The sequence below is a fragment of the Triplophysa dalaica genome, chromosome 25, assembly GCF_015846415.1.
Source record: "Triplophysa dalaica isolate WHDGS20190420 chromosome 25, ASM1584641v1, whole genome shotgun sequence".
Classification (NCBI taxonomy): Eukaryota; Metazoa; Chordata; class Actinopteri; order Cypriniformes; family Nemacheilidae; genus Triplophysa; species Triplophysa dalaica.
Window position 1 is genome coordinate 806,274 of NC_079566.1, and position 11,611 is coordinate 817,884.

Below are 11,611 nucleotides of genomic sequence, written 5' to 3' on the forward strand. Positions count from 1 at the left end.
ATATTTTATTCCCAAATTTCAAATAAAATGAAAACTGGAGAAACTGGTCAAACAACATAAAAGATGCTCTGTGTTTGTTCAGACCTAAAATACTGCAGAAAATACTAAAAAAAAATTAAACAGAAATGTCAGGCTTCTGAAAAGTATGTTAATTTCTATGCACTTAATATTTGGTTGGGCCTCCTTTTGCATGAATTACTGCATCAATGATGCGTGGCATGGAGGCAATCAGCCTGTGGCACTGCTCAGGTGGAATGGAAGCCCAGGTTGCTTTGATAGTGGCCTTCAGGTTCATCTGCATTGTTGGGTGTGGTGTCTCTCATCTTCCTCTTGACAATACCATAAATTCTCTATGGGGTTCAGGTCAGGCGGGTTTGCTGGCCAATCAAGCACAGTACCACCATGGCCATTAAACCAGCTTTTGGTACATTTGGCACTGTGGGCAGGTGCCAAGTCCTGCTGGAAAATTAAATCAGCATCTCCATAAAGCTTGTCAGCAGGAGGAAGCATGAAGAGCTCTAAAATTTCCTGGTAGATGGCTGCGTTGACTTCAGAAAACACAGTGGACCAAAGTCCTCTTTCAGATGAAAGTAAATTTTGCATTTAATTTGGAAATCAAGGTCCCAGAGTCTGGAGGAAGATTGAAGAGGCACAGAATCCATTTTGCTTGAAGTCCCGTGTGAAGTTTCCACAGTCAGTGATGATTTGGGCTGCCGTGTCATCTGCATGTTGTTGGTCCACTGTGTTTTCATTATCTGTTAGGCATAATCTTAATCTTAAAATTTTAAGAAATAAAGGCTTGAAATATTTCACTCTATGTGTAATGCATCTATATAATAAATGCGTTTCACTTTCTGAAATTAGTGACAAAAAATATTGACCTTTTTCATGATATTCTAATTATTTGAGATGTACCTGTATATACTTGAACTACTTGAAAGCTCTTTCATTTCTCAGATAGTTCAGAATGTAATTCTTGTCCGCCTCGGGTACTAGATCAACTAATAAGGAATATCATGTCAAACGCTGTGAGGTGACCATTATAACTTATAAGAAAGTATAGGCTGTGCTTTTTCACCTCTTAGAAGTCATTACATCTCTGCCAGGCGGCTTGCCTGGTGCTAATCTTTATTTAGCACATGCCAGCAGGTGTTGCCTAGTAACAGAGGAGTATCAGGTTGGGGGTGGAAGCTCGAGGGGATGTGCATCTCTCTATTAGAGCTTCACAACTCTATAAACCTTAAGTCTCACCCAGACTGATCACCCCTTTGAGAAACTCCAGCAGAGGCACCAAAGCCACGTAAGTGAAATAAGGAGGTATTCAATTCCACAGACTCTGGAGATGACACCGAAGAGGCCTCGGTGAGGAGCTCTTCTTGATAAAGAGAGGGGTTAAGAATTCCTTCATTTTAAACCGCGCGTGAAACGAAAAAGGGTTGCTATGGTGATTCCAGCTCGGACTCTGTCTGGAGTTCAGTTTGGACATGAAATGTTTGTTTGCATGTTCTTCATGTGTCACCTAAACAGGCAAATTAGAAACTGAATTGGATCTGCATGTTGAATAGATTAAGATACAAAACAGTTTGGTAGTAAAAGCTACCAAGGAAAGTTAAAGGGAACAATGGAGCAAACACATGTTTTTCTGTGTCTTTGGTGTGTTATAAGTTGCCTATGCATGTATTAGACTCGTTAAATTGTTAGTGATGTGATTTGACTAAGACCGCCCAAATATATACGGAAGTAAGGTGGGCGTACCTGTCAGCACAATTGCTTATTGAACCTGATGTTCCAAATATGGTAAGAGGCGTTACATGTCCGTCACACGCTTGCAGTATTCGACCAATCACTACCCACTGATTAACTGGCCAATCATAGCACACCTCACATTTTTGAGCGATGACCTTAGAAAAAAATCTCCACGTTTTAGAGAGTCGGGTCAAGGAGTAGATACAAACATGCACGTTATGTGGAAAATACAGTGTTTTTGAACCTTAAATTGAGTATACAGATTGAATTATATCTAAAACAATCGGTAACATTCGTCTTAGCCTTGTCATATGACTCCTTTAATTCCCACATTCGATTGTGAGGTCTATACAATTTAATGCAGCAGTCAGACTTGACTTTGAACATGCGAAATTCGTTTGGACGGTGGTACGAAAAAGGGCGGTAGCGATTCCTCCATGATTTATATTTCTGTACCGAGAGGTCACGTGTCAAGTGGTCTCACACACTCACGTGACGCGAATTCGCAGGTTCCTTGAACCTTGCTACGCAGTGAAATGCAAAATATCTTTGAACAGGCTCTTGTTTCCAGTCTGACGCATGCATATGAATGGAAGTCAATGGAACGAAAGTGTGACCGCGGTTTAATTCTTTAGGTTGTCTCATTAGCATAGGTTGTCTGTTTTGTACGGAATCCAGAGCTCAATTTACTATTTGTCAGCTAGATTAAAAATGCAACAGTTTGTAATACAAGGAAGGTTCCTTGAGTCTAAGTTGCAGTGCTGTAGAGATGCGTGTAGATTAAATGATCCTTTAAGAGAGTGATGGCTCCCATTCTGTTCACAATGAATGTAATTCTGCACTTCTAATGGACTTTCATTGTGTCACAGCTTCTCTTTACAGAGCATATCAGTATCAATGCATCTTAGTGTCTGATGATTTTCTCATGACGATAAACCTGACAGTAGTGCTGTTGCATATAGTAATGAACTGGTAAAATGACTGTAACTTAAGCTGACTTTACAGTGAACCTGTGTTTATTGCAACATCATTTTAAGATCCTTATAATCCACCACACTTGAATGACAGAATGTATCCAAACAACATGGGTGTGTGGATCAGAATAGTTCGGACTCAAATTCAGCTTGGATGCCATGTAATTTATGGGAATTAGCTGATATTGCCAAAACATTTGAATTCATTATAAATTTATTTCATCTGACGCACACGTCTGGCCCGATGTTAACTTTCAGTCTGAGTTGGGTTTTGTAAATATTTCTTTTTATATCAAATTTATATAAATATTTGATTGTATATGAATTGTATTAAATTAAATTAAAACTACTGAAAAGTTATTGATTCTTTGCGGAGGTCTACCGAAAGTCAAATTTGAGCCACATAACATTTCTTTATGTTGTTGCTGCTGAAACCATCTATACTTTAGGCATCAAGTTCCTATATTGCTTGGCAATTGTTTGGCTGGTTGGCAAAGAACTGAAGCAACATTAGTAGTACTGTTTATACCCTAATAATATACTCTTTTATTAAATCTGGTTGTAAGTAACTTGTAGGCACTGTTTGTGCTGCTAGGCATATGAGTAATATCTCAAATGGTGCAGCTTGCTGAAATGTGTACTACAGCATTTCTAAGTTATCAGTATTGTACATTTCGCCAAGCAGATGATAAATCCAGTTGACTTGCACTAAAGAAGTGCATATATAGATAACAGAAATATAAACTTTTGAGTTTTGGTTCTTTTACTGGCTAGTAACCACATTTAAAAAATGCAGCAGCGTTATATAAATATTTGTTGAACTATTGCACAACACACAATTCTTCAGATTATGTAGAAATCTTGTTTTGATCAGTTCTGATTATTATTATTAATAATAAGAAATAAAACTAAATGTTACATTTTAGTCTTAAAATGTTCTAAACTGTTGTAAAATTCCTCAAAACAACCGCATTATATAAGTACACTGTAAAAAAATTAAAGTTGACATAACTTAAAATTGTAAGGCAACTTGCTGCACAGCTTTTTTGAGTTTACTCAACTTTTAAACAAAGTAGTTCACTTAACTTAATTCACTGAGTAAAGTCACATGTTTACCAATTTAAAATCTTTTGTTCAGCTGATTGAGTTTTTATAGTTAAAAAAACTTACAAAATTATACAATTTCAACTTTTAATGTTATTTTCACTTGACTTAATAAAGTATGTTCAGTTGACTAAAGATGTTGATTACAAGGTTAAAAAATTAAGATACTACAGGCTTGATATTTTGGTCCAGGCTTTTATTTTAAACCAGCAGGAAATGGAAAAAACAAACAATGTTTACCACTTTAGCCATACTCCTTATCGTTAAAAAAGAAATAAAAAAAGAGTAGGGCAGAAGAATTTTTTTTTTTTAAAGAGTACTTTTACATTCAAAGTGTTAACATTCAACTGGTCATAAACACTTTAAATGTTCTATCTTTTAAATGTTTTACATTTTAAATTGTAAACACTGAATATGTTACAACTGAGCAGCTTTATACCATAAGTGCAAGTTAACGTTTGTGCTGTAAGTGCTGAAACAGTGGCACCAATGTTTATCACAACCTCAAGTTAACAGTTTAAACAAAAATGAGTCAAACAAAATGCAAGCAAATTGCAAAAAAAAAAAACTATCTACTTGCATCTTAAATGTAAGATACAAACATCTCACAAATTCATCTCACAGTAATAGCTTAGTTTTGAGGGTCTGTACCCTAGCAGAGCAATGAGTGCCCATCTCCATAAACACTTTCTCAATAACCTCAAAAGTGTATTTCCGTTGCTTTGGGTACTCAAAGTCCAAGGCAAACAGAGGGCCAAACAGGTATGCAAGTGCAGACTGCAAGTCTGGAGCTTCTCTCAGTACAATCCCCTCCACCAACACAACAGCAAATTTTGTGACACTGGGCAGTGTGCTGGGGGGGGCATCATCTTCAATTACAATAAGGATTCCCACCTTCATCCCTCTGGTCTGTCTGTCCTCTGGAGTCTTGTCCTTATAATAAAAAGAATAAATCAATATCACTTGACACTAACAAACATTTTATATAGTAAATACACAAATTACAATTGGCTCTTTTTTGATTTAGTACTAACCTGAATAAGCTATATCACAAAAAAGCAATTATAACAACTATGATGGTATATTTTCAGTCATTCAGATTCATTGCATAATCTACCACAAAATATAAGTGATTGGTGACTGAGGCTGTCATGTTAACTGTAATAAATTTCATACCCAATCATTGACCAAATTCATGTTGTATTTGCAAAAATATACTTTGAATCAAAAATGATCCAATGAATCATCAAAACAATCTGTTTGCTGTTAACACAAAAATTCACATTCCTATTAATCACTCATGGTCATGTGGCAAGATGTTGTATATCTGTTGAAGTAATGAAACATACTCACCATGTTTTAAAAAGTACAGAGGAATCTTCTCGTAGAAACATGGGGAGACCTTCCAGGACGGTTTGCTTTCTGTGAGTCACAATACTTGTGGTCTAAAAAAATGGGTACAAAACAACAACAAACAAAAAAAAAATTGTTATTAATTTAAACTTTTTATGAGTTTGCATGTATGTTTTAAGTCATAAAGCCTCTGCTAATGAGCCAATGAATAAAATTAGATGTGTTAAATAGGAAATCAGTATTGTATGCAGTATACTAAGTTCAGAGCCAAAATCAGTCTAATCAGCTAGTGAACACTTGACATACATTGTCATATTCCTTCAAAAATATCTTCCGAAAATGTTCTTTATAGAAAATAAAATAGCAAATGGCTCTGAATAATCTGTTTTTTTAAATTATCTATCTATTGGTAACTTTGACATTAACAAGTTACCTGCTGATCAAGCTTGTTGAGAAGATCTTCCATTTCTGTTCCAAATGCCCCCTTTCTTGCTCTGTATAGCTTGAGGAGTTGCGGAGTGTGCTGGTGTATTGATGCTCTGAATGTTTCGAGGAGGTCCACACTAGTGATGCGTTTGAACTCATTACATAACTGGTGATAGAAATAAAACAGGTCTTGGTTGTAACATTGTTTAATTGGCTTCAAATGTGTTACAACAGATCAAGACACAAGTTTAAATTGTGAATTTGTGGATAGCAAAATACATTTGCAAATCAGTTCAAATTCATTGATTTTTGCACATGTATTTGTTAATAATATTAAATCTAAATCAACTCCATAAAATGATACTTACTTTAAATGAGACGATTGCAGTCTTGTCGACACCGTCGAAGTAGTCTGCAAAACACGTGAGAGCCTAGCCAGGCTTCGAAGGACACAGGAATTTTTTTTTGCAGATGTTTATTGCCTCTGATCTCAGTCTGAAACGTTAAAATTCTAATATTAGGCCACTGAAGCGTGTGTGAATTTAAATTTAAGATAAAGAGTCGACTTTAAAATATTTCTTTATATTTGTGTACTGCAAAAATTGCCAAATTAAATAGTTACTTTGAAATAAACAAACTTGTTCTTAACTTAACTTACCACGATTGCCTCAGGTTCTATTCTAAATTTTGTACATGCTATTTGCTGAAGTTGGGAGACTTGTTAAAAGTTAAGCATCCTCGTGGCAAAAAAAATGATACAGTGCATAACTAGCCGTAACCACGGCTCTGCGATCAAGCAGATACATGCTAGTTTTACAAAATACTTCAATGCATATAGCCTACTTATTACTTACCTAAAACGATGGCTTTGAGCAGAAACACGTTGGCTGTGAGTAGATCCATTAGTCTCGCACGAAGATGCTAAAATGTCTCCGTCCAGCAGTCTGAATCTGTCCGTTGGAGCGCGCTTCATTGCACATGCGCCAACCTCGTGATCGTTACAATGCGCATGCTCCAACCTTCAACCCAACTTCTTTGGTTGTTAACTTGCATTTATTAATCGAATTTACAAGTAATAATAGGTTAGTCCAACGGTTGTTGAACCAACTTCTTTTCACTGGTTAAGCCAACTTTTTTGCATTTATTTGTCCAGTTAACTAAAAGATAATCATTGTAGCACTGCGCCCATAGATATATATAACTAGATGCCATAATGCAAACGCACAGTCAGCTTGTACTTAAGTGTTTACGGACCGGCTTGGCAGGGTTGCCATATCTTTGTGACAAAATCAATCATCTCTAGCCTAAACGGGTCACCCCCAGTCCAAATAACAGAACTTAACTTTCCTAAATTAAATAATCTTAAAGGCGCAGTTTGTAACTTTTTTCGCAGTAAAATATCCAATAACCACTATTCCAGTGTTATATATTTTGTTCAGTTGATTAGTTGCACTATATTAAATGTTTCCATTTATTTCTTAATCGTGAGAAAATTGCCATTTTAACCAGTGACATTGACCATTACTGGCAGTTGCCTATCAATGGTGTCATATCCGCGTTACCAAAGACACAAGCTTTCCTGTAGCTCAGCGGTAAGAGCATTGCGTTAACAAGGTAAGGTTGTGGGTTCGATCCCAGGGGATTGCAAATACCTATGTATAAATGTATAGGATAATACAATGTAAGTCGCTTTGGATAAAAGCGTCTGCCAAATGTGTAAATGTAATGATTGGCTTCTATTGCATTACACTCGGTTTCCACCTTTATGTCCGTAGAAACCATGACAACACAGCCTCGTGGACAAAAAATGTTTTTAGATCATCAGACTAAATAGTAATAAATTAATTTGATGTATTATGTTGAATGTGTGTAATCAAACGCAACATTTATAAAACCTTATTACATAACATCATTCATAAACGTCTTTTCTCATAAACGTCAGATCGAATATTAGAGGTGGAGGCGAAAACGACAGTCTCCATTATTCCACGCTCCTTCACAGCGTCATCCGTTGTTGTTGTTTTAAAACATCTCCGTTTTTTGCATGCGTGGATTTTACAAACAGCGCCTTTAAGATAAATATAAACTAAATAACAAAATCCTTCCATTTTTAACTTGTGGAAAAAATCAACCTGCCGCAACAGTTTAAAAGAAGGCCAATTCCACAGGAAAGCGGCAGACTTGGCAACATTAGTTTACAGACTGTCTTGCACCGTCCCAATATGGTGGACGACCTATGTATTTTGGGTTCCATAGAAACAGCTGCTAATGTGGGATCTAGTTACACATATCTATGACTGCACCACTGTATGTTGCTGTATCTGTGTTTCTTGGCAACCGCTTTGCTGTTTCTGTTACTGACAAAATGAACTACATTGTTTGGTGGAGCAATAATATTTTTAAGTAATATCATCACATTTTATATGATGTGTTTTATTTCTATGATTTTATAACAGCTATCTGCCATTGTTAGACGGGATGTGAAATGGATTAACCCCCCGAACTGTTAAAATTCACTGTACACCAAGGTTTCATGTGTCTTATCGCTTCTATTATTGATTAAAATGTCATTTTTAATGCATCTACCTTACATCATCTTTAAAACGGTGGTTTATAATCCCATAACATTCCATTTCTCAGTGCTTCCACTTGATTCAACTCATGCAAGATTATAGAGCAAACTCATCTGGGATTATACAACATACTGATGCTGTGAGATTACTTGCCCGATATAACCATCCCAGATTATCGTGACCTGTATTACCCTGGATTATTTTCTGAAAACGACAGACTCATCACAACAACCTTAATGTAGATGTTTTTCCAAAGGACATAAATGCATTTCCTATGTTAAAGATTATTTGGATTGGCAGGTCAATATGTTTGTGCATGTGGGCACATACTGTACTGTGCGTCCTAGCTCCGCCCTTAATATGATGTCATCCGCCACCCTTCTCTGCCTTTTCCTTCCGAAATTGGAGCATTTCATAAATCATGGTGAATCCTTTTGGACAGGAGAAAGAGGAATCTTGGAATCACCTTGAGAAAAATCTCCTGAAAGATATGACAGCAACTCATTTTTTACCGTCCTCATCTCGGCTAAGGAAAGATATATATATATATATATATATATATATATACAGTATATATACACACAAGATACAGTGTGTCCACGATTTCCTACTGAGCTTTCAAAAAGGCTCTTAAAATACTTTTTTCCCCATATGCACTGTGCTATAAAACATTTATAGTCCACCACAATCTGCTACACTGGCGTTGATGCAACAGTCTTGAAATATTCACAAGGCTGCTAGCCGGTTGGCTTAGAGAGATCGCTGGGAAAAAAGGGGGTAGAGGAGAGGGGGCACTTACATAATACGCCAGACGCAGTCTGATACATGAGCACAGGTTAAGACACACATCTCTATGTCCAATAACAACAGCCAGTCTCCTCTCTCACTGCAGTGCATTTTGACATCAGCACCGTTCCATTGCTGCCCTGCTGTCTATCTCTGTATCTGCCCGCAGGCTTACACAATCGGAGAACAAAACTTGTCATATAAGTATGAATCCATATGATGTAAAAGGGTGAAAAATGCCTTCAGTCTGATAGGAAGAGTGACATTTTAAGACTTTTTACTGCATAAACTTAAAATTAAAGTAAGATAATAAATGACACATTACAGTTAAGCATTTGGCTGACGCCTTTATCCAAAGCGGCTTACACTGCATTATACTGCGCATTTGTTTGAACCCGTGACATTGGCGTTGCTAGCGCCATGCTCTAAACACTGAGTCACAGGAAAGACTTTAAAGTACAACCACAGACATTGCTGTCCATGTTAATATGCGATGCAATTCCTCTGTGCAGTTTTTCATATTTATACACAAACTCTTGTCTTGGTCATGTACACCCTTGTAACTTTGCCTGAGACGTGGAAGGACACGAGATAGAGATATAAAATACCCACACCTACTGGCCCTTTTAGTTTCACATTTAAGAGCAAGCCTTACATTTCACTTTTCAAACATTGCTGTGTAAATGAAATATGTTGAACATTTGAATTAATTCCCACGTGAAAAACCTTTTAGTGTACAAAAATTCCTAGTGTTTTGAGTCTTACCATAGTAAATATTACCTATACTACACTATTTGCTACAATTGATTATTACTAGTGCCGGGCAGCGATCAAAAATAATGAATTTAAAAGTAGTGTAGTGTGCACTTTCAATTTAAAAGTACTGCTATATGAACAAAAATGCAAAAAGATTAATATAAATAATGTGCTTTTTAAAAAAAGCATTTCCTAGTAGCATTAATATAATCGTGATAACCCTGAAATGCATTACTGTAAATGCAATTTTTGTACAAACTGAGAGACAATTTAAAACATGCTACATACGTCATGTCAGGAAGGAGAACCCAAGAGCAGCCGACAGGTACAAAAAACTCAAAACTTAAATTTTGTATTTATTTACAAAACAAAAGACCCACGATGGGTTAAAACAAGAATTGAACAAAGATGAACTTGAAAACAAAGACTTCCCACGAGGGGGCAAAAAACTGCAGAAAACAGGATAAACTAAACTAGACACGTATCAGGAACTTCAACAAGACTAGGAGTACATGAATCTGGACACGCGGTAAGTATGGTCAAACTAAGCAAGGCAAAGTAACTAAACAAAACGAAACAGCACAGGACAGCAAACACAAGGGTTGGCACTAAATAGGAGAGCTAACAAGGGATAATTACAGGCGGGAAGCTAAACGATGGGGTAGGGTCAAGACAGGAGAGCACATGGCCATTATAACAAACAATAACCATGTGCTTTCACACAAAACACGTGGGACTGTCATGATCTTGCCATAAGGCTGCAAAAGCATGACATCATAACTAAGGTTTCTTTTAAAAAGGGGTTTTATGTGTTTTATAGGGACTGCTACACAGCACAAAAGGACACTGCGTTTCTCTGCACTTGATAAATAATCAAGACTATCTTAGTTCTGTCTAGAGTTCATCTAAACTTGTTGTAAGTCGCTTTGGATAAAAGCATCTTCTAAATGTTAATCTTGAAGTCCAAGCCTTGAATAAATCAACAAAACAACTAATATTGAACATTGCTTCACCCCCTACATTAATTTTGAATGCTTTACTTTTCAATTCACTGAAATATAAATCCACACAGATGTTGTCATTAATAATTTAACATTTAGTTTACGCTCTGGCCAGCGATTACTCGGTGGGGGTAGTCCAGATCTTCTGCTCTGTGTGATACAGAAAGAAATGAAGGATAAGCTCTTGCAGGGGACGGATGTTGAGTCCAATATGAATATGTATTAAAGCGCAGAGCGATTTGAAACACGGCGTGTTGCTCAGTACGCCCCGTCAACCGTGACGCAGTCGTCATGGCCTAAAGGTCAGAAGGAAATCAAAACAGCAGCCGTCTGTCGGGATGCACGACAACACTGAAAAACAAATCAGGTCCACACTGCAGTATCCGAATGGAAAAACACCCCTTCTTTTATCTCATGCATTTGGGATTTGGTGTTTGAAGAAGTAACCTTCAGAGGATCGCAGAATAGAGGTGGAACTGTGTTGTCAGCTTCCTATCTGCTGTTTGTCATCCAGCAGTTTATGATCAACTTAGGGTCTTTAATGCTGCAAACGTTTCCTTTCAGAGACCCAAACAGTTCCCTTATCAATAACAGACAATGTGTTTCTATTCACTGAAAAAGTCGATGTGCAAGAGGTGTGTGCCGAATGCCGTTTGTTTTGAGCAAATAAATAGATATGATGTTTGTAAATGACAATTTCCAAACTTGCATGACACAAAAAAGGAGATATTTTGAAGCGGCTTTGCGTAAGGAATTCATATTCTATAATGAAATTCATCTATCAGACATTGCGCTATGCAAGGATGCCAAACGTGGGTCTTCGATCACAAAATGCCAAGATTGAATAAGTTCACAGATTTTTTTATTGAATCCAAGCATGCAGATATATTTA

The 11,611-nt window shown here is 36.8% G+C and overlaps 1 long non-coding RNA gene across 1 annotated transcript; it reads right to left on the reverse strand.

Moving 5' to 3' along the window:
* Positions 1 to 4,126: 4,126 nt before the first annotated feature.
* LOC130415851 (uncharacterized) lies at positions 4,127 to 6,977 on the reverse strand. The gene is made up of 5 exons (XR_008905972.1): positions 6,458 to 6,977; positions 5,972 to 6,098; positions 5,611 to 5,769; positions 5,178 to 5,269; positions 4,127 to 4,757 (listed from the first exon to the last, which is right to left on the reverse strand). It is a non-coding gene; the product is annotated as an uncharacterized LOC130415851 (long non-coding RNA).
* Between the last annotated feature and the right edge of the window lie 4,634 nt (positions 6,978 to 11,611).